The sequence below is a fragment of the Pelobates fuscus genome, chromosome 3, assembly GCF_036172605.1.
Source record: "Pelobates fuscus isolate aPelFus1 chromosome 3, aPelFus1.pri, whole genome shotgun sequence".
NCBI classification, from domain to species: domain Eukaryota; kingdom Metazoa; phylum Chordata; class Amphibia; order Anura; family Pelobatidae; genus Pelobates; species Pelobates fuscus.
Genome location: NC_086319.1, coordinates 378,818,379 through 378,837,009, shown reverse-complemented (window position 1 = coordinate 378,837,009; position 18,631 = coordinate 378,818,379). Strand labels below are relative to the sequence as shown.

Sequence of the window (18,631 nt, the reverse complement as noted above, 5' to 3'; positions counted from 1 at the left end):
AAACCAGACGTATAGTTTAGGCAAAATCACCCATTTGGAAAAAAAAATCAATGTTATGTTTAGTTAATAATCCAGAAAATCTCACACATTATACCTCACACCACCCGCTATACTAAACCTATATATATCATCAACAACTGGCATTAACGATCTATTAAACTTTGTCACACCTCATGGCATTAACCTCCATTATACCCCCACAGCTGGCATTAACCTCCATTATACCCCCACAGCTGGCATTAACCTCCATTATACCCTCACAGCTGGTATTAACTCTCATTATATCCTCACAGCTGGCATTAACCTCCCTTATACCCTCACAGCTGGCATTATCTCCCATTATACTCTGTCAATTTAATTATACCCTCATGGCAGAGCTGATACTCTAACTCCAAATTGTACCCTCACACAATATAACCACATTAAGTACCCCTTAAAGCACCCCTTAAAGCTTCAAACCACATTAAAACCCCCATTGTACCCACACACTATAGAGTTGGCATTAATCCCCTCTACCCTCATCGTACCCTTACCTAGAGATTTGGCATTACAGCTCTCTACCCCCCATTGTACCCTCACCTAGAGAGTTGGCGTTAATCCCCTCTACCCCCATTGTACCCTTACCTAGAGAGTTGACATTACACCCCTTGACTCCCCATTGTACCCTTACCTATAGAGTTGGCATAAGGCCCCTGTACCCCCATTGTACCCTTACCTAGAGAGTTGGCATTAATCCCCTCTACCCCCTTGTACCCTTACCTAGAGAGTTGGCATAAGGCCCCTCTACCCCCATTGTACCCTTACCTATAGAGTTGGCATTAATCCCATCTACCCCTTGTACCCTTACCTAGAGAGTTGGCATTAAGCCCATCTACCCCCATTGTACCCTCACCTAGAGAGTTGGCATTCATCCCCTCTACCTCCTTGTACCCTTACCTAGAGAGTTGGCATTAAGACCCTCTACCCCCATTGTACCCTTACCTATAGAGTTGGCATTAATCCCATCTACCCATTGGACCCTTACCTATAGAGTTGGCATTAATCTCATCTACTCCTTGTACCCTTACCTAGAGAGTTGGCATTAATCCCCTCTACCCTCATCGTACCCTTACCTAGAGAGTTGGCATTACAGCCCTCTACCCCCCATTGTACCCTCACCTAGAGAATTGGCGTTAATCCCCTCTACCCCCATTGTACCATTACCTAGAGAGTTGGCATTACACCCCTTGACTTCCCATTGTACCCTTACCTATAGAGTTGGCATAAGGTCCCTGTACCCCCATTGTACCCTGACCTAGAGAGTTGGCATTCATCCCCTCTACCCCCTTGTACCCTTACCTAGAGAGTTGGCATAAGGCCCCTCTACCCCCATTGTACCCTTACCTATAGAGTTGGCATTAATCCCATCTACCCCTTGTACCCTTACCTAGAGAGTTGTCATTAAGCCCATCTACCCCCCATTGTACCCTCACCTAGAGAGTTGGCATTCATCCCCTCTACCTCCTTGTACCCTTACCTAGAGAGTTGGCATTAAGCCCCTCTACCCCCATTGTACCCTTACCTAGAAAGTTGGCATTGATTCCCTCTAATCCCATTGTACCCTTACCTAGAGAGTTGGCATTAAGCCCCTCTACCCCCATTGTATTCTCACAGCAGATAGTTGGCATTAACCCCATCTACCCCCCATTGTACTCTCACAGTATGGTGTTGGCATTACCCCCCTCTACCCCCATAGTATTCTCAGCAGCCCTGTGTATGTGTTTTGGTAAGGAGGGTCTGCTTCGGTCAGTATTTTGGGTCTAGGATAATGATTTTGCGTCCTACATGGCCAGTAGGAGCCAGATTATGGGTTATATTGCTAAGTGCTTTCCCTGAAGTCACATGCAGGTTCCCATGAGACAGCCATGTCAGGAATAAGTGAGTCATAAAAGCAGTGTTTGACAATCTAAAGAAAGTGAGGGAGGAATGAGAGAACCAGGGAGGGAATAAAACGCACTTTAGGGGACGGCGGCGAGAGAGAGGGATAGTGGATAGTGAGACTGACGTGGACGGTAGAGAGTGTCTGGAGGATAGAGAGACAGACCATACTACTGGGTAAAAGATGGTCTTGGTAGATGGGTTAACCCTCTGACTGCCAGTATACCCCATAAATCCCACAATAGGGGGTATTGACTAGAATCGCACCAGACTTGCATTAAATATCACCAGCTTTGTCCCAGGGTTTGACTTTGGCATATTTACAAAAGGCAAATCCAGTTGAAATCCTCTCATTTTAACCAAATAATCACATCTCATTCGCTGCTGTCTGGTATGGGCTTTAAAATGAGTATTTCTCCCATGCAAGCTCAATCGATAAAATACAAGGATTCGCATTTATCAAACATCGAATTCCATGGCAGATTCACTATGAACAAAACCTGTAGAAGATAGATTTGTACGTGAATTCGCCTGGTTTGTGCAGGTGAACCTACAGAAATACGTAATATTGACAGTGCAAGCAGCCCACAGGGAAATGAGTCCAATAATAATTATTATAAACATTATTATTATAATAATAATATAACTTTCAAGTAAAAATTACAAATACATTAATAATGTAATATAAACTTAGTATCTGAAATTTGGAGTTAGCGGTCAAAATGGTGCTAATGCCATCTTTGTGCAATGGTAGATTCTATTAAAATGGCAGAAAATGTGGTCAAACCTAAATCCCACTATCCGGTTGGACTGGGTTTGTAGGTAGACTGCTACCAGTTCTGTCTAATTATCAATGCGTTTGACTTCGCTAACAATCCAGAATAGATTAAATCCAACGTAAATTAACATGCGTTCGGAAGATGTATTTTTTCATTTAGCGACTAATAGATAATATTGAGGTAGTCTATATTTTATCTTCTAAACACTTCTAGATCGTTCTAGATTATTTTTGCTATTTAGAATGGAATCCATTCGGACACTTTAACTGCCAGTGTGTTCCAAAAAAACCCGCAGTCTGTCTAGATTTAAAGTTGTGGAGTTTGTTGGCAATTTCAACAGGCCAAGCAATTATTAAACACCCTCGGCTGCTCGATGGGTTAACCTTTCGAGGAATGCCGCCCATTAGTGTGACATCAGACCCTGTTTGTGCGATCGGCGACGCTGGCACCCTGCGGGGCACTTCCCCTTGTTTACAATGTGTTCAGAGTTTGATACTACAGAACTTACCACTAGAGACCAGCAGCCTCCTTCACTACAGGCCTCGCCTGCCTAAGAGTGATGGTAATTAGTATCCCCAATAGCTCTGACTGACTGAGCTTGCTTGAGTTGCAGTACCGGCACTATAAATATTGCAATACATATATCAGAGTTGGGTCAGGATGAAAGTGATATGGAAAGGTTCTGTGTGCAGGGTCTCCACAGCGTTCTCTGAACCGCCTATTTTTCATCTTAGACAGACGGGCGTTTTTATGTAGCAATAAAAGATGTTTTGACTTCCTTTGCAGATTAAATATCACACCTGTGACAACATATCGTACTCAGCGGCGGATGGGAACTTTAACGAATTTGACTCTACCCCCTGACTTGCATTTAACCTCCCCGTAATCAACCCCTGTCATGTTCTGTTCAATACCATAAAACTATACATGCATGTATTTGAGAAACAACAGCCAATTTAACCCCTTAAGGACCAAACTTCTGGAATAAAAGAGAATCATGACATGTCACACGTCATGTGTCCTTAAGGGGTTAAAGAGGTCCAACCCCATCCCCTGACCTTGTTAACCAATGAATGCCCTAGAAGACAGGACAGTAAGCAAGCCTATCTTTTTGGAATCTGACGATCTGACTGCCCAATGCAGAGTCAATGGGTTACGTCAGAATTCCTGTTGTCTCAACGTTCTATATCCAGAAAATGGGTAATTTGACCATCTTGGCATGATTACCATCTCTAGCCATCAATAAGAGAGAAGGAAACTGCAAAACTAATCATGACAGACACAGCATGTCAGTTTGTTCCCCTAATTATCATTTGTCCTTCGCAAGACAATATATTTTATTATATTTTTATAATTTTATATTTTTTTTATTGTAAATCTTGAAAAAAATCTGCCCTATGGATATGACTCCTCTGACCCTTACTGGTTCTTAATTGCCCCAATAACTTCGTTTAGAATGTAAGCTCAATGCCCAAGTTCTTATCAGTCCCTGTTCCCATCAATCCCACCACGCCGTTTCCATACGCTGAGGATGAAACTTGTTGTCCTGCAGTATGTAGCTTTCGTATGCTTTAGGAAAGGAAACCATTTATTTGTTGAAGCAGGGATCTCGAAGGAAGCTTTGAACCCCTGTCTATGAACACTATATACTAAGGGTAGCACTTTTGATCTGCCGCCCACCAGCATGAAGAAGTGATGTGTGTCCACAAACACATGGTGGAATTGGCAAGCCTTGCTGTGGAATGTGTTAATAGTAATAAATAATAGTGATGCTGTATATAACGTGCAAATTGAAATACAAATAGTTGCCATAACATTGCGCTTATCTTTTTTGTCAATAAATAAAATAGCTTTATTATTTTATACTTTTTTTTTTTTTTATCCATGTCTAAATCTAAACCTCCTCCTGTCTTCGTTCCCACCACTTCTCCCGTGTCTGCCTCTTCCCCTGGATCCCTTCCTCCCCTCCTGTCTCTGATTTGGGTACCAGACAGCATCCAGCTGTTAGTCTGTACAGCCAGGACTCAGGTTACTCTCCCCTCTCCCCCCCCCCCCCCCCCCCCCCTCCTTTACTCTGCAATCTCTCATCACAGTCACTCGCTAAACGTGGTCTGGCCTGCCATTAGTGTAACACCCACACTGTGTGCTGTGTATGAGTTTAAACGTTCTGGGACAGCGGTAAGGGGGGCACATTGTGTGAAACTCAGAGTAGCTGTGATGGGGAGTAATGTAATACACTTTTAACGTTAAAAGACTAATAGACTTTTAACGTTAGTCTGGCATTTTAAAGAGGACACTTTAAGTCCATTAAAATGCACTCAGTAGGTCAATAGTGATTAGCAGGGTTATTCCTAAACACTGGAATGTTACCAAATTAAGGCCTTGATTTCATATTTTTGGATAAACCTTTTTTTTTTTTAATTAGGTATAACAAAATTATAATTTTTTTCATAATATTAAATCATATTAAAAGTGTATCCAACAATATTAAATCATTTGGATATCTTATCCTGCAATATTAAAGGAACAATATAGTGTAAGGGATACACAGCAGCCCCCACAACCTCCCTGGTCCCCACTCCACCACCCTCCCACCATGAATTTGTTAAATAAACATTAAAACACTTACCTGATTCCAGCACCAGTGTCCCTCGGCGGTGGGTTCAGGCTCCTACTCCGCCAATGTCAGCCGATGGGGGACCTAATGCTAATGCATGGTGAGCGTCACGCACATTGGGCCTTCCCCATAGGAAAGCATTGACTCAGTGCGTTCCTATGGGGATTTCCAACACACTGGACGTCCTCATGCAAAACGTGAGGACGTCCAGCATCGTTTTACAGAGTCAAACTTTATTAAACTGCAGGAAGCTCCTCGAGTGGCTGTCTAGTAGATAGGCAGTCTTAACACTATTGCAGTTTCTCATAAACTGCAATGTTTACATTGCAGGGTTAAGAGAACATGGACTTCACCCAGACCACTTCAGTGAGATAAAGTGATCTGGGTGCCCATAATGTCAATTTATATTTAAATCCTAATGGCAAAAATAAAGCTGTGACTAAAGCTGAGCTGGACATTTTTTCCAAATCGTATATCTTTCCCTAAATATTATCATTCAAATGTAATTTGCTAAACGTCGTAAACAACAATATAGATGTCACACTTCGATAATAGCTGGCCAAACCAGTTGTTAAATCTAGAATTATTACAATCTAGATTTACTAACCAGATTTTGTAAGCTTTATCCCAATTCAGTATGGACGCCGAAAGCCATGTTGAACTGAATTCTTCACAGAGTAACGTGAACATTTTACATACACACGTTTTTTATCAAAATCATTTTTGATTTTGACTATTCATGACTTAGTTAAAAATGTGCAAATGTTTTAAATGGGCAAAGCCTCTTGTGAGTTTGCCAAATAGTCAATTTTCGATAGGGCACCTGGTCGTACCATAGCTTCACGACAAACCGTTTTAGAAGTGTTTTGATTTATAACTTACTGTGTTTGTAGTGATTTGCAGATCATTTGTGTAATCCAGTTTATTTTCCTCCATAGACTTGGCAGTTCTTTCATGAAACAGTGATATGTGTGGGTGCATAATAACATATGAAACTGCTTGGAGCTCAGTCTGATGATAGCACGAGAAATACTTTTTAGGTTTGTTTTTAGCAGAAGGGACAGAATAATCATTGCATTTTTTAACAACAGTTACATTTAATTAAATAGCGCCAACATATTCCGTAACGCTGTACAATAAGTAAACAAACCAAATATTCACTTTTAAGTAACTAATTTCAATGGGATTGGTAACACGCACCCCGTAGCCCAATTGGGACCTGTCCTATTTACGGTAATATGGAACTAACGCTGCTAGACCCACCATGTTTTTTTCTTAGCAAATAAAAAGAGTTGCTTTGGATAATATAGTGTTGACATGCCGCAGGAGGTTAAAGAGTAAATTAGCTGCAGAACATGAAACCTACATACTACACACATCGCAATATTGGGAGGTATAAAATTGGCCTAAATAGGGCGTGCTAGATGCCAATTAGAAAAACTGGCGGTCCCGCCTGGCGCTCTCTGAGTGGTCCTAGTGTGAGCACGTCTAATGATGCGCTACACTGTGCTGGCTGGGATAATTTAGTAATATGGCTGGCATACTTTTGTAATATGGCTGGGATAATTTGGTAATATGCCTGGGATAATTTGGTAATATCGTTGGTATAATTTGGTAATATGGCTGGGATAATTTGGTAATTTCGCTGGGATAATTTGGTAATATGCCCGGGATAATTTGGTAATATCGCTGGTATAATTTGGTAATATGCCCGGGATAATATGGTAATATCGCTGGTATAATTTGGTAATATGGCTGGGATAATTTGGTAATTTCGCTGGGATAATTTGGTAATATGCCCGGGATAATTTGGTAATATCGCTGGTATAATTTGGTAATATGCCCGGGATAATATGGTAATATCGCTGGTATAATTTGGTAATATGGCTGGGATATTTTGGTAATATGGCTGGGGTAATTTGGTAACATGGCCAGAATAATTTGGTAACATGGCTGGGATAATTTGGTAATATGGCTGGGATAATTTGGTAACATGGCCGGGATAATTTGGTAACATGGCTGGCATAATTTGGTCATTTGGCCCGGATATTTTGGTAATATGGCTGGGATAATTTGGTAATATGGCCAGGATATTTTGGTAATATGGCTGGGATAATTTGGTAATATGGCCGGGATAATTTGGTAACATGGCTGGGATAATTTGGTAATATGGACAGGATAATTTGGTAATATGGCCGGGATATTTTGGTAACACGGCTGGTATAATTTGGTAATATGGCCGGGATAATTTGGTAATATGGCCGGGATATTTTGGTAATATGGCCGGGATAATTTGGTAATATGGCTGGGATATTTTGGTAATATGGCCGGGATATTTTGGTAATATGGCTGGGATAATTTGGTAATATGGCCGGGATATTTTGGTAATATGGCTGGGATATTTTGGTAATATGGTAACATGGCTGGGATAATTTGGTAATATGGCCGGGATAATTTGGTAATATGGACGGGATATTTTGGTAATATGGCTGGGATAATTTGGTAATATGGCCGGGATAATTTGGTAATATGGCCAGGATAATTTGGTAATATGGCCGGGATAATTTGGTAATATGGCTGGGATAATTTGGTAATATGGCCAGGATAATTTGGTAATATGGCCGGGATAATTTGGTAATATGGCTGGGATAATTTGGTAATATGGCCAGGATAATTTGGTAATATGGCCGGTATATTTTGGTAATATCGCTGGGATAATTTGGTAACACGGCTGGGATGGTCCCATTGAATTTAGGACAGTTGAGGGGCAGGGAGAGTATCACTGACCCGTGATTAATATTTGAATAAAACATTAAACACATGATAATTCCAGTGATTTGCTTTTACTGTACTGAAGATTAAAAAAAAAAACAGGTTTTCGGCTTTTCTGAGAGGAGAAATGTCAGAGCTGAAATGTGTAACGTAATAATAAGTGTGCGTTGGTGAAATAGTTAGCTCGCTGCGCATTCCACTGACTTCTTAATATAAACAGAGCAAACCCAAATATGGGCACACACAGCTCATGACATTTAAGGGTTTTCTCGCTAAGACCGAATTGTAGTAAGCTGGAACTGACTGGCAAAATGAATCATGAAATAAAAAATCTGTGACTGTAGCTTTTTCCCCTCACAATCCGTAACTTTTTTCAGAGTTCATTGAATAAACCATATAGTGCGCATCTTAACTCATTCAGTGACAAACTTGTGCAGTGTGTTGGTGGTGTAGTGTGTTGGCCGTGCAGTGTGTTGGTGGTGCAGTAATGGGTTGTGGGTGTGTTGCAGTGTGTTGGTTGTGCAGTGTGTTGGTCGTGCAGTGTGTTGCTGTGTAATGGGATGTGCAGTGTGTTGCAGTGTGTTGGTCATGCAGTGTGTTGCTGTGTAATGGGATGTGCAGTGTGTTGGTCGTGCAGTGTGTTGGCCGTGCAGTATGTTGGTGGTGCAGTGTGTTGGTGGTGCAGTAATGGGTTGTGGGTGTGTTGCAGTGTGTTGGTTGTGCAGTATGTTGGTCATGCAGTGTGTTGCTGTGTAATGGGATGTGCAGTGTGTTGCAGTGTGTTGGTCGTGCAGTGTGTTGGTCATGCAGTGTGTTGCTGTGTAATGGGCTGTGCAGTGTGTTGCTGTGTAATGGGCTGTGCAGTGTGTTGCTGTGTAATGGGATGTGCAGTGTGTTGGTGGTGTAGTGTGTTGGCCGTGCAGTGTGTTGGTGGTGCAGTGTGTTGGTGGTGCAGTAATGGGTTGTGGGTGTGTTGCAGTGTGTTGGTTGTGCAGTATGTTGGTCATGCAGTGTGTTGCTGTGTAATGGGATGTGCAGTGTGTTGCAGTGTGTTGGTCGTGCAGTGTGTTGGTCATGCAGTGTGTTGCTGTGTAATGGGCTGTGCAGTGTGTTGCTGTGTAATGGGATGTGCAGTGTGTTGGTGGTGTAGTGTGTTGGCCGTGCAGTGTGTTGGTGGTGCAGTGTGTTGGTGGTGCAGTAATGGGTTGTGGGTGTGTTGCAGTGTGTTGGTTGTGCAGTGTGTTGGTGTGTAATGGGATGTGCAGTGTGTTGGTCGTGCAGTGTGTTGCTTAGTAATGGGTTGCATTCTGTCAGTAAAAGGGTTTTAGATGCTGGTATTCCTTATCTCTGCTATATAATTAGTGGAGGAATGCTAACATGTGTCTGTGTTTATACATACAGGCATGTATTGTGGTATCGATGACATGGAAAGTAATGGATACCTATGTGTATTTATGTATATTTTATTCATGTAGAGAAACTGTGTGAGAAGAGTGTTCTGCATATACACAACAAACAGATTGTTCTATGTACAGTGTTTGTACAGGCAGAGCAGGCTGTTTTATACATGGAACATGTGTGTACATGCACATGCAAAGTATCATCTTGTATGTATTATCAGTGTGTGTATGCCACATAGCACATTGTATGTATACACAACAAGTATATATGAAAAGCACCCTGTTCTACGAATAGACATCATGTGTATATGCTGAGTAGCATGTTGTATGTGTAGACAGTGTGTGTGTTGCTGCGTAGCACCTTGTATGCATAAACAATACATATACATGCAAAACAGTGTGTTGTATGTGCAGAGTGTGTATACTTAGACAGACATGTTGTATGTATAGACAGTATGTGTATGTGTATATGCAGGGTGACCTGTTGTATGTACATACAGTGTGTGTACATGTAGGGTGACGTGTAGTATGTGTAGACAGTGTGTGTGCATGCAGGGTGACGTGTTGTATGTGTAGACAGTGTGTGTACATGCAGGGTGACGTGTTGTATGTGTAGACAGTGTGTGTACATGCAGGGTGACGTGTTGTATGTGTAGACAGTGTGTGTACATGCATGGTGACCTGTAGTATGTATAAGCAGTGTGTGTACATGCAGGGTGACGTGTAGTATGTGTAGACAGTGTGTGTACATGCAGGGTGACGTGTTGTATGTGTAGACAGTGTGTGTACATGCAGAGCTGGATTATGTGTACAGAGCATCCCTTTCACTGGGTATATAGTCTGTATTTTATCCATGTGCGTGAGTTTCTTGTTTCTCTGTCTGTCAGACTATCAGTTCATCTGTGGACATCAAAACGGCAGCGCCTTAGCACAGTCTACACATGTCATAAAATGTAAATAAACCCCCATCATGTCAGCTCTCTGTGTCCATAATGTGCTCCTACACACCGCTTCCCTCTCAGTCTGTACTAACACAACTCTCTGTCTCTCACTCTCTGTCTCTCATTCTCTGTCTCTCACTCTCTGTCTCTCACTCTCTGTCTCTCACTCTATTCTCTGTCTCTCACTCTATTCTCTATCTCTCATTCCATTATCTGTCTCTCACTCTATTCTCTGTCTCTCACTCTATTCTCTCTCTCTCATTCTATTCTCTCTCTCTCATTCTATTCTCTCTCTCTCATTCTATTCTATCTCTCTCACTGTATTATCTGTCTCTCACTCTGTCTCTCACTCTATTCTCTGTCTCTCACTCTATTCTCTCTCTCTCATTCTATTCTATCTCTCTCACTGTATTATCTGTCTCTCACTCTGTCTCTCACTCTATTCTCTGTCTCTCACTCTATTCTCTGTCTCTCTCACACTCTATTCTCTGTCTCTCTCACATTCTATTCTCTGTCTCTCACTCTTTTCTCTGTCTCTCACTCTATTCTCTCTCATTCTATTCTCTCTCTCTCACTCTATTATCTGTCTCTCACTCTCTATCTCTCACTCTATTCTCTCTCTCTCACTCTATTATCTGTCTCTCACTCTCTGTCTCTCACTCTATTCTCTGTCTCTCACTCTCTGTCTCACACTCTATTCTCTGTTTCTCACTCTATTCTCTGTCTCTCACTCTCTGTCTCACACTCTATTCTCTGTCTCTCACTCTCTGTCTCTCACTCTATTCTCTGTGTCTCACTCTATTCTCTCATTCTCATCGGTTACTAAGTGATATTTCAAAGTGAATTTCAGATTTAAGGCCAGAGTAGCCGCACTATCAGAATAGCTGACTAGCTGACAATGTTTCCAGTTCGGCTGTTTTGACCTTAAATTTTAAATCAACGTTAAATTTCTCGCTTCTCAAACCACATTGTACTCACACTCTCTCTCTCTCACACTCTCTCTCTCTCACACACACCCTCTACCTCTCTCTCTCATTGGTTCCTTATACTCACCGGCATGCTCTCATTTCCCCTCCTTACCTCCTCATACTCTCTACTCTCATCCCCTCCTGACACTCTCTTTGCTTTCATCCCCCCCCCCCCTGACACTCTCTTTGCTTTCATCCCCCCCGACACTCTCTGTGCTCGCTTCCCCTCCTGACACTCTCTGTGCTCGTTTCCCCTCCTGACACTCTCTTTGCTCTCACCCCCTCCTGACACTCTCTGTGCTCGTATCCCCTCCTGGCACTCTCTTTACTCTCATCCCCTCCTGACACTCTCTTTGCTTTCATCCCCCCCGACACTCTCTTTGCTTTCATCCCCCCCCAACACTCTCTGTGCTCGCTTCCCCTCCTGACACTCTCTGTGCTCTCGTCCCCTCCTGACACTCTCTGTGCTCGTTTCCCCTCCTGACACTCTCATCCCCTCCTGACACTCTCTTTGCTCTCACCCCCTCCTGACACTCTCTGTGCTCGTATCCCCTCCTGGCACTCTCTTTACTCTCATCCTCTACTGACAATCTCTTTGCTCTCACCCCATCCTGACACTCTCTCTTCTCTCATTCTCTACTGACACTCTCTTTACTCTCGTCCCCTCCTGACACTCTCTGTGCTCTCGTCCCCTCTTGACACTCTCTCTCTGCTCTCACCCCCTCCTGACACTCTTTGCGCTCCCTTTCTCATTTCCTGCTTAGTTTATTTCCCCTCCTCTCTCTTTCTGCCCTTTTTATTCTCATGCACTCTACTGTCTTCGTTTTCATCCCCTCCCTCTCTTTTATCTGTTTCCAATTAACTCCTTCTCTTTCTTTTTTCATCAAGTCCTTCCTTAGCTATCTCTCTCTCTCTCTCATTGACCCCCAGTCCCTCTCTCCATCCATATTTTACATGCTGCTATAAATGCTCCTTTGTGTTTCTGGGCCATTTCCAGACCGCTCTCCCTGCTCTACACATGTAACTAATAATATCCATGAGAGCTGAAACAACATCTGTCTTATCCTAGTCCTAGAGGTGCCACAAGGTTCTGTGTCCCCTTTGTAGAGTCCTAGTGGTGCCAATGTATATCTTCCTCGCATAAGCAGAGCTTCAGTCTCTGTGATGTATGTATTCTGTCCTAGAGGTACCAGATTCTGTATTCCCTGCATTCTAGTCCTAGAGGTACCAGGCTCTGTATGAGTCCAGTCCTAGAGGTGCTAGGCTCTGTATTCTGTCCTAGAGGTGCCAGGCTCTGTATTCTTTGAGTCCAGTCCTAGAGGTGCCAGGATCTGTATTTGAGTCCAGTCCTAGAGGTGCCAGGCTCTGTGTTTTGTCCTAGAGGTGTCAGGCTCTGTATTCCTTGAGTCTAGTCCTAGAGGTGTCAGGCTCTGTATTATTTGAGTCCAGTCCTAGAGGTGCCAGGCTCTGTATTCTTTGAGTCCAGTCCTAGAGGTACCAGGCTCTGTATTTGGACAGGCTCTGTATTTGAGTCCAGTTCTAGAGGTGTCAGGCTCTATATTCTGTCCTAGAGGTGCCAGGCTCTGTATTCTTTGAGTCCAGTCCTAGAGGTGCCAGGCTCTGTATTCTGTCCTAGAGGTGTCAGGCTCTGTATTCCTTGAGTCTAGTCCTAGAGGTGTCAGGCTCTGTATTATTTGAGTCCAGTCCTAGAGGTGCCAGGCTCTGTATTCTTTGAGTCCAGTCCTAGAGGTACCAGGCTCTGTATTTGGCCAGGCTCTGTATTTGAGTCAGTTCTAGAGGTGTCCGGCTCTATATTCTGTCCTAGAGGTGCCAGGCTCTGTATTCTTTGAGTCCAGTCCTAGAGGTGCCAGGTTCTGTATTATTTAAGTCCAGTCCTAGAGGTGCCAGGTTCTGTATTCTTTGAGTCCAGTCCTAGAGGTGCCAGGTTCTGTATTCTTTAAGTCCAGTCCTAGAGGTGCCAGGTTCTGTATTCTTTGAGTCCTGTCCTAGAGATGCCAGGTTCTGTATTCTTTGAGTCCAGTCCTAGAGGTGTCAGGCTCTGTATTCCTTGAGTCTAGTCCTAGAGGTGCCAGGCTCTATATTCTTTGAGCCCAGTCCTAAAGTTGCCGGGCTTTGTATTCTTTGAGTCCAGTCCTAGAGGTGCCAGGTTCTGTATTCTTTAAGTCCAGTCCTAGAGGTGCCAGGTTCTGTATTCTTTGAGTCCTGTCCTAGAGGTGCCAGGTTCTGTATTCTTTGAGTCCAGTCCTAGAGGTGTCAGGCTCTGTATTCCTTGAGTCTAGTCCTAGAGGTGCCAGGCTCTATATTCTTTGAGTCCAGTCCTAGAGGTGCCAGGCTCTGTATTCTTTGAGTCCAGTCCTAGAGATGCCAGGTTCTGTATTCTTTGAGTCCAGTCCTAGAGGTGTCAGGCTCTGTATTCCTTGAGTCTAGTCCTAGAGGTGCCAGGCTCTATATTCTTTGAGCCCAGTCCTAAAGTTGCCGGGCTTTGTATTCTTTGAGTCCAGTCCTAGAGGTGCCAGGTTCTGTATTCTTTAAGTCCAGTCCTAGAGGTGCCAGGTTCTGTATTCTTTGAGTCCTGTCCTAGAGGTGCCAGGTTCTGTATTCTGTCCTAGAGGTGCCAGGCTCTGTATTCTTTGAGTCCAGTCCTAGAGGTGCCAGGTTCTGTATTCTTTGAGTCCAGTCCTAGAGGTGCCAGGTTCTGTATTCTGTCCTAGAGGTGCCAGGCTCTGTATTCTTTGAGTCCAGTCCTAGAGGTGCCAGGTTCTGTATTCTTTGAGTCCTGTCCTAGAGGTGCCAGGTTCTGTATTCTTTGAGTCCAGTCCTAGAGGTGTCAGGCTCTGTATTCCTTGAGTCTAGTCCTAGAGGTGCCAGGCTCTATATTCTTTGAGTCCAGTCCTAGAGGTGCCAGGCTCTGTATTCTTTGAGTCCAGTCCTAGAGGTGCCAGGCTCTGTATTCTATGAGTCCAGTCCTAGAGGTGTCAGGCTCTGTATTCTTTGAGTCCAGTCCTAGAGGTGCCAGGTTCTGTATTCTTCGAGTCTAGTCCTAGAGGTGCCAGGCTCTGTATTTGAGTCCAGTCCTAGAGGTGCCAGGCTCTGTATTCCTTGAGTCCAGTCCTAGAGGTGCCAGGCTCTGTATTCCTTGAGTCCAGTCCTAGAGGTGTCAGGCTCTGTATTCCTTGAGTCTAGTCCTAGAGGTGCCAGGCTCTGTATTCTTTGAGTCCAGTCCTAGAGGTGCCAGGCTCTGTATTCTTTGAGTCCTGTCCTAGAGGTGCCAGGCTCTGTATTTGAGTCCAGTCCTAGAGGTGCCAGGCTCTGTATTCTTTGAGTCCAGTCCTAGAGGTGCCAGGTTCTGTATTCTTTGAGTCCAGTCCTAGAGGTGCCAGGCTCTGTATTTGAGTCCAGTCCTAGAGGTGCCAGGCTCTGTATTTGAGTCCAGTCCTAGAGGTGCCAGGCTCTGTATTCTTTGAGTCCAGTCCTAGAGGTGCCAGGTTCTGCATTCTTTGAGTCCAGTCCTAGAGGTGCCAGGCTCTGTATTCTTTGAGTCCAGTCCTAGAGGTGCCAGGCTCTGTATTCTTTGAGTCCAGTCCTAGAGGTGCCAGGCTCTGTATTCTTTGAGTCCAGTCCTAGAGGTGCCAGGCTCTGTATTCTTTGAGTCCAGTCCTAGAGGTGCCAGGCTCTGTATTCTTTGAGTCCAGTCCTAGAGGTGCCAGGCTCTGTATTCTTTGAGTCCAGTCCTAGAGGTGCTAGGTTCTGTTTTCCATTAACCCAATCTTCGCAGACTTGTTGTACCGTGCGGAGGTGCCAGGCTGTGTATTCATATTGTCATTGTAGTCCATGCCAGTCTTGGCTTATTCTTCGCACTGTGGTAGGGGTTGCCAAGGTATTTATTATTCCATTTAAACGCTTTCCATATGAGCTGTGGTGCTGGCGTTTCACTGTGTAGCGGTTAGGGCTAGCTGTGTCAGTCTCTGGTTTCATTGGCCTGATGCTTTATCGCTTGCGTTCCATCTACTCTGCTTCAAACCCTTCAACTCCAGGCGTTAGGAGCAGTTTACACCAAAATGGGCGCCCAGGTTCCTTCAGCTGAGCAATTTATGGTCGTTTTGCCAAAAGTCTTCCCAATGTCTGACTCACCTAGCTTTGCCGACACCACTATATTTTCTGGGAAGTGAATTGCTTCATATTGATGGGCAGTACATGAAAAATATGCCCTGTACAAGTTAGTATTCAAATGCCGGAAGTGAAAATCAATCAACTAATCACAATCAATTTCCTTCACGCAGTCTGTATATTCTGCAAAATATTCTGTTTTTCATGATAATTGCTCAGAAATACAACCCTACCCTCCACCTTCAAATATTTTATGTGAATAATGGCTCGTGGTTCTAAACACACGGTTCCACCATGGCTGCCTGCCCGAGCCCTTGTGTACTCTATTTTTTAATGATATTTGGACAGACACTCAGACTGGCATCGCTGCTCTGTGCTTTGTATCTGTTCTACAAGTTCTATACATAATCTACATTCCAATAGTTATTTACTACAGTGAGAATTCAAAGTAAATTTCAAGGCCAAAGTAATAAGGCCAAAGTAACCGAACTGGAAAAATTCTCTAAGCCACCATCTATGCTTCCAGTTTGGCTACCTTAGCCTAAACGTTGAAATTCTCACTTAGTTTAATATCCCTGTCTGTTTCTTCCCCTAGGGCGTTATTCACCAAACCAGTATTCCCCCTAAATAGTTTAGACATTTTCGAGTCCTGTTGCAGTGTTGATTAAACTTTTGTAAACCGGGTACCATTGAGTATCCATGAGGATTGGTGTACTCGTATCTAGCAATCCCCAGTCCCAAGCCTGGCTCTTGATCATTTTGTACATTCAATCTGTTGGTTTCATTTATCCAGGCCCAATCTGTTTTCCTGGTGCATTACTTTCTACATTGGGGATAGGGTTTGTCTCTTTAATTTAAAATGCTCTGTTACCAAAATAAGCATCATCTAATCTGCTTCTATATTGCCCCATGTGTCTGAACCTCTTGCGATTTATTTCCTGAGTGCTCAAGTGTTCATTAAATATATAAATAACAGTAGGGACAGACTACTTTTCCTTGTGTATAGCATCCAGGAAAAAAAATGTGTCCTTTACCTAGCTTATTTCTCTCCTAAAACTAAGAGCTGGACATTAGATGATGACTGATATTTAAACTTTGACATACAATTCTAAGAGCATCTTCAAACTTATCTCTCAGCCGCGTTACATAGAGCTCAGCCAGTAACGTATATTACGGTATACAATGTATACAATTTATAGATCACATAATTACACCACACTCACAGCTCATTTCACATAAAGTACCACATGGTAAACGTTAAATATAGTAATCAATGCACGTATCTTATTGTAGATTCTACATGCTTCAACCCAAACCTTCTACACCTAGTTGGCATGTAGTCGATGCGGTTCTGTGTACCGTTTTACCCTGAATGGGTGCTAATTGAATTTCTCCATTTTGACTTCAATTTACCAGTGCTCTCGTCAGTTCTCCTCAATTTCCAGTTTCGTGAGTAAAAAGATAAATAAATACATTTTGAAAAAACATCAATATCTCTGGGATTTCTTTATATGTAAAACATTGACAAGTAATAGTATCACAAAAAAAGATACATTGGGGCATTTTATTGGATAAAATTCTTCAAGCTGCCTCAGTTTATATTGCAACATGGCTACTATGAGAAAAGTTAATTTTCCTAGTGGTATAGGTAAATGAACACTGTAGTATCAGGACCACAAACATGTATTCCTGACCCTATAGTCTGCCGTGCTAGCTCTGCCCCTGATCTGGCTCATTGGCTGACATCATCAGAAGTGATGATCTCAGCCAATCACAATGCTTTTCCATAGCAAAGCATTGAATTGGCTGAGATTGTCAATTCTGATGAATTGACGAGGCGGGCCAGGGCAGAGCCAAACGCTGCCCTGGCCAATTCGCATATAATCATAAAGATGCATTGAATCAGTGCCCCAGGAAGCACCTCGAGTAGCCATCTGAGCAGTGGACTGTCCCATGGCTGTAATGTAAACACTGCCTTTTTTCTGAAAAGACAAAGTTTACTGCAAAAAGCCTGCCTGTAGTTGTTCTGATGACTATAATATATCTTTAAGTTTGGCAGTTATGTGTTGTCTTGCTGTCATATTATTATTATTATTATTATTTTTTAAGGGGCAATTATTTTAAATTCTTTTTTAAGAGACAATCTTCTTCACATTATTCTGTTTTCTTTCTCCTGTATCCTAGGTGTTTGCTTGTGGGGTACAGCATGACGTGAACAAAAGCAAGAAAGTCAAGACGTATTCAGTTTTGGTACATTTTTATGATATTTGGAGAAAAAGTTAGATATGTCACACTCTGTACCTCCTGTCTGTGTCACCCTGTGCTGGGAGGGACAGACTCCATGTCCCATAGCTCCCTCCTGTCTGTGTCACCCTGTGCTGGGAGGGACAGACTCCATGTCCCATAACTACCTCCTGTCTGTGTCACCCTGTACTGGGAGGGACAGACTCCATGTCCCATAACTCCCTCCTGTCTGTGTCACCCTGTGCTGGGAGGGACAGGCTCCATGTCCCGTAGCTTCCTCCTGTCTGTGTCACCCTGTGCTGGGAAGGACAGACTCCATGTCCCATAGCTCCTTCCTGTCTGTGTCACCCTGTGCTGGGAGGGACAGACTCCATGTTCCATAGCTCCCTCCTGTCTGTCACCCTGTGCTGGGAGGGACAGACTCCATGTCCCATAGCTCCCTCCTGTCTGTGTCACCCTGTGCTGGGAGGGACAGACTCCATGTCCCATAGCTCCCTCCTGTCTGTGTCACCCTGTGCTGGGAGGGGCAGACTCCATGTCCCATAGCTCCCTCCTGTCTGTGTCACCCTGTACTGGGAGGGACAGACTCCATGTCCCATAACTCCCTCCTGTCTGTGTCACCCTGTGCTGGGAAGGACAGACTCCATGTCCCATAGCTCCTTCCTGTCTGTGTCACCCTGTGCTGGGAGGGACAGACTCCATGTCCCATAGCTCCCTCCTGTCTGTCACCCTGTGCTGGGAGGGACAGACTCCATGTCCCATAGCTGCCTCCTGTCTGTGTCACCCTGTGCTGGGAGGGACAGACTCCATGTCCCATAGCTCCCTCCTGTCTGTCACCCTGTGCTGGGAGGGACAGACTCCATGT

The 18,631-nt window shown here is 43.7% G+C and overlaps 1 protein-coding gene across 2 annotated transcripts in view; it reads left to right on the top strand.

Annotated features, from left to right (window-relative positions):
• The window catches only part of KANK2 (KN motif and ankyrin repeat domains 2), a 69,255-nt gene that overhangs the window by 10,080 nt on the left and 40,544 nt on the right, over window positions 1–18,631 (top strand). The window contains exon 1 of one of the 2 annotated variants that reach the window (XM_063449507.1): window positions 17,707–17,743. The exons of the other annotated variant lie outside the window; for it this stretch is intronic. The gene's annotated coding sequence lies outside the window, so the exon portion shown is untranslated. Of the gene's footprint in view, window positions 1–17,706; window positions 17,744–18,631 lie in introns of those variants that run through there. 2 annotated transcript variants of the gene reach the window in all.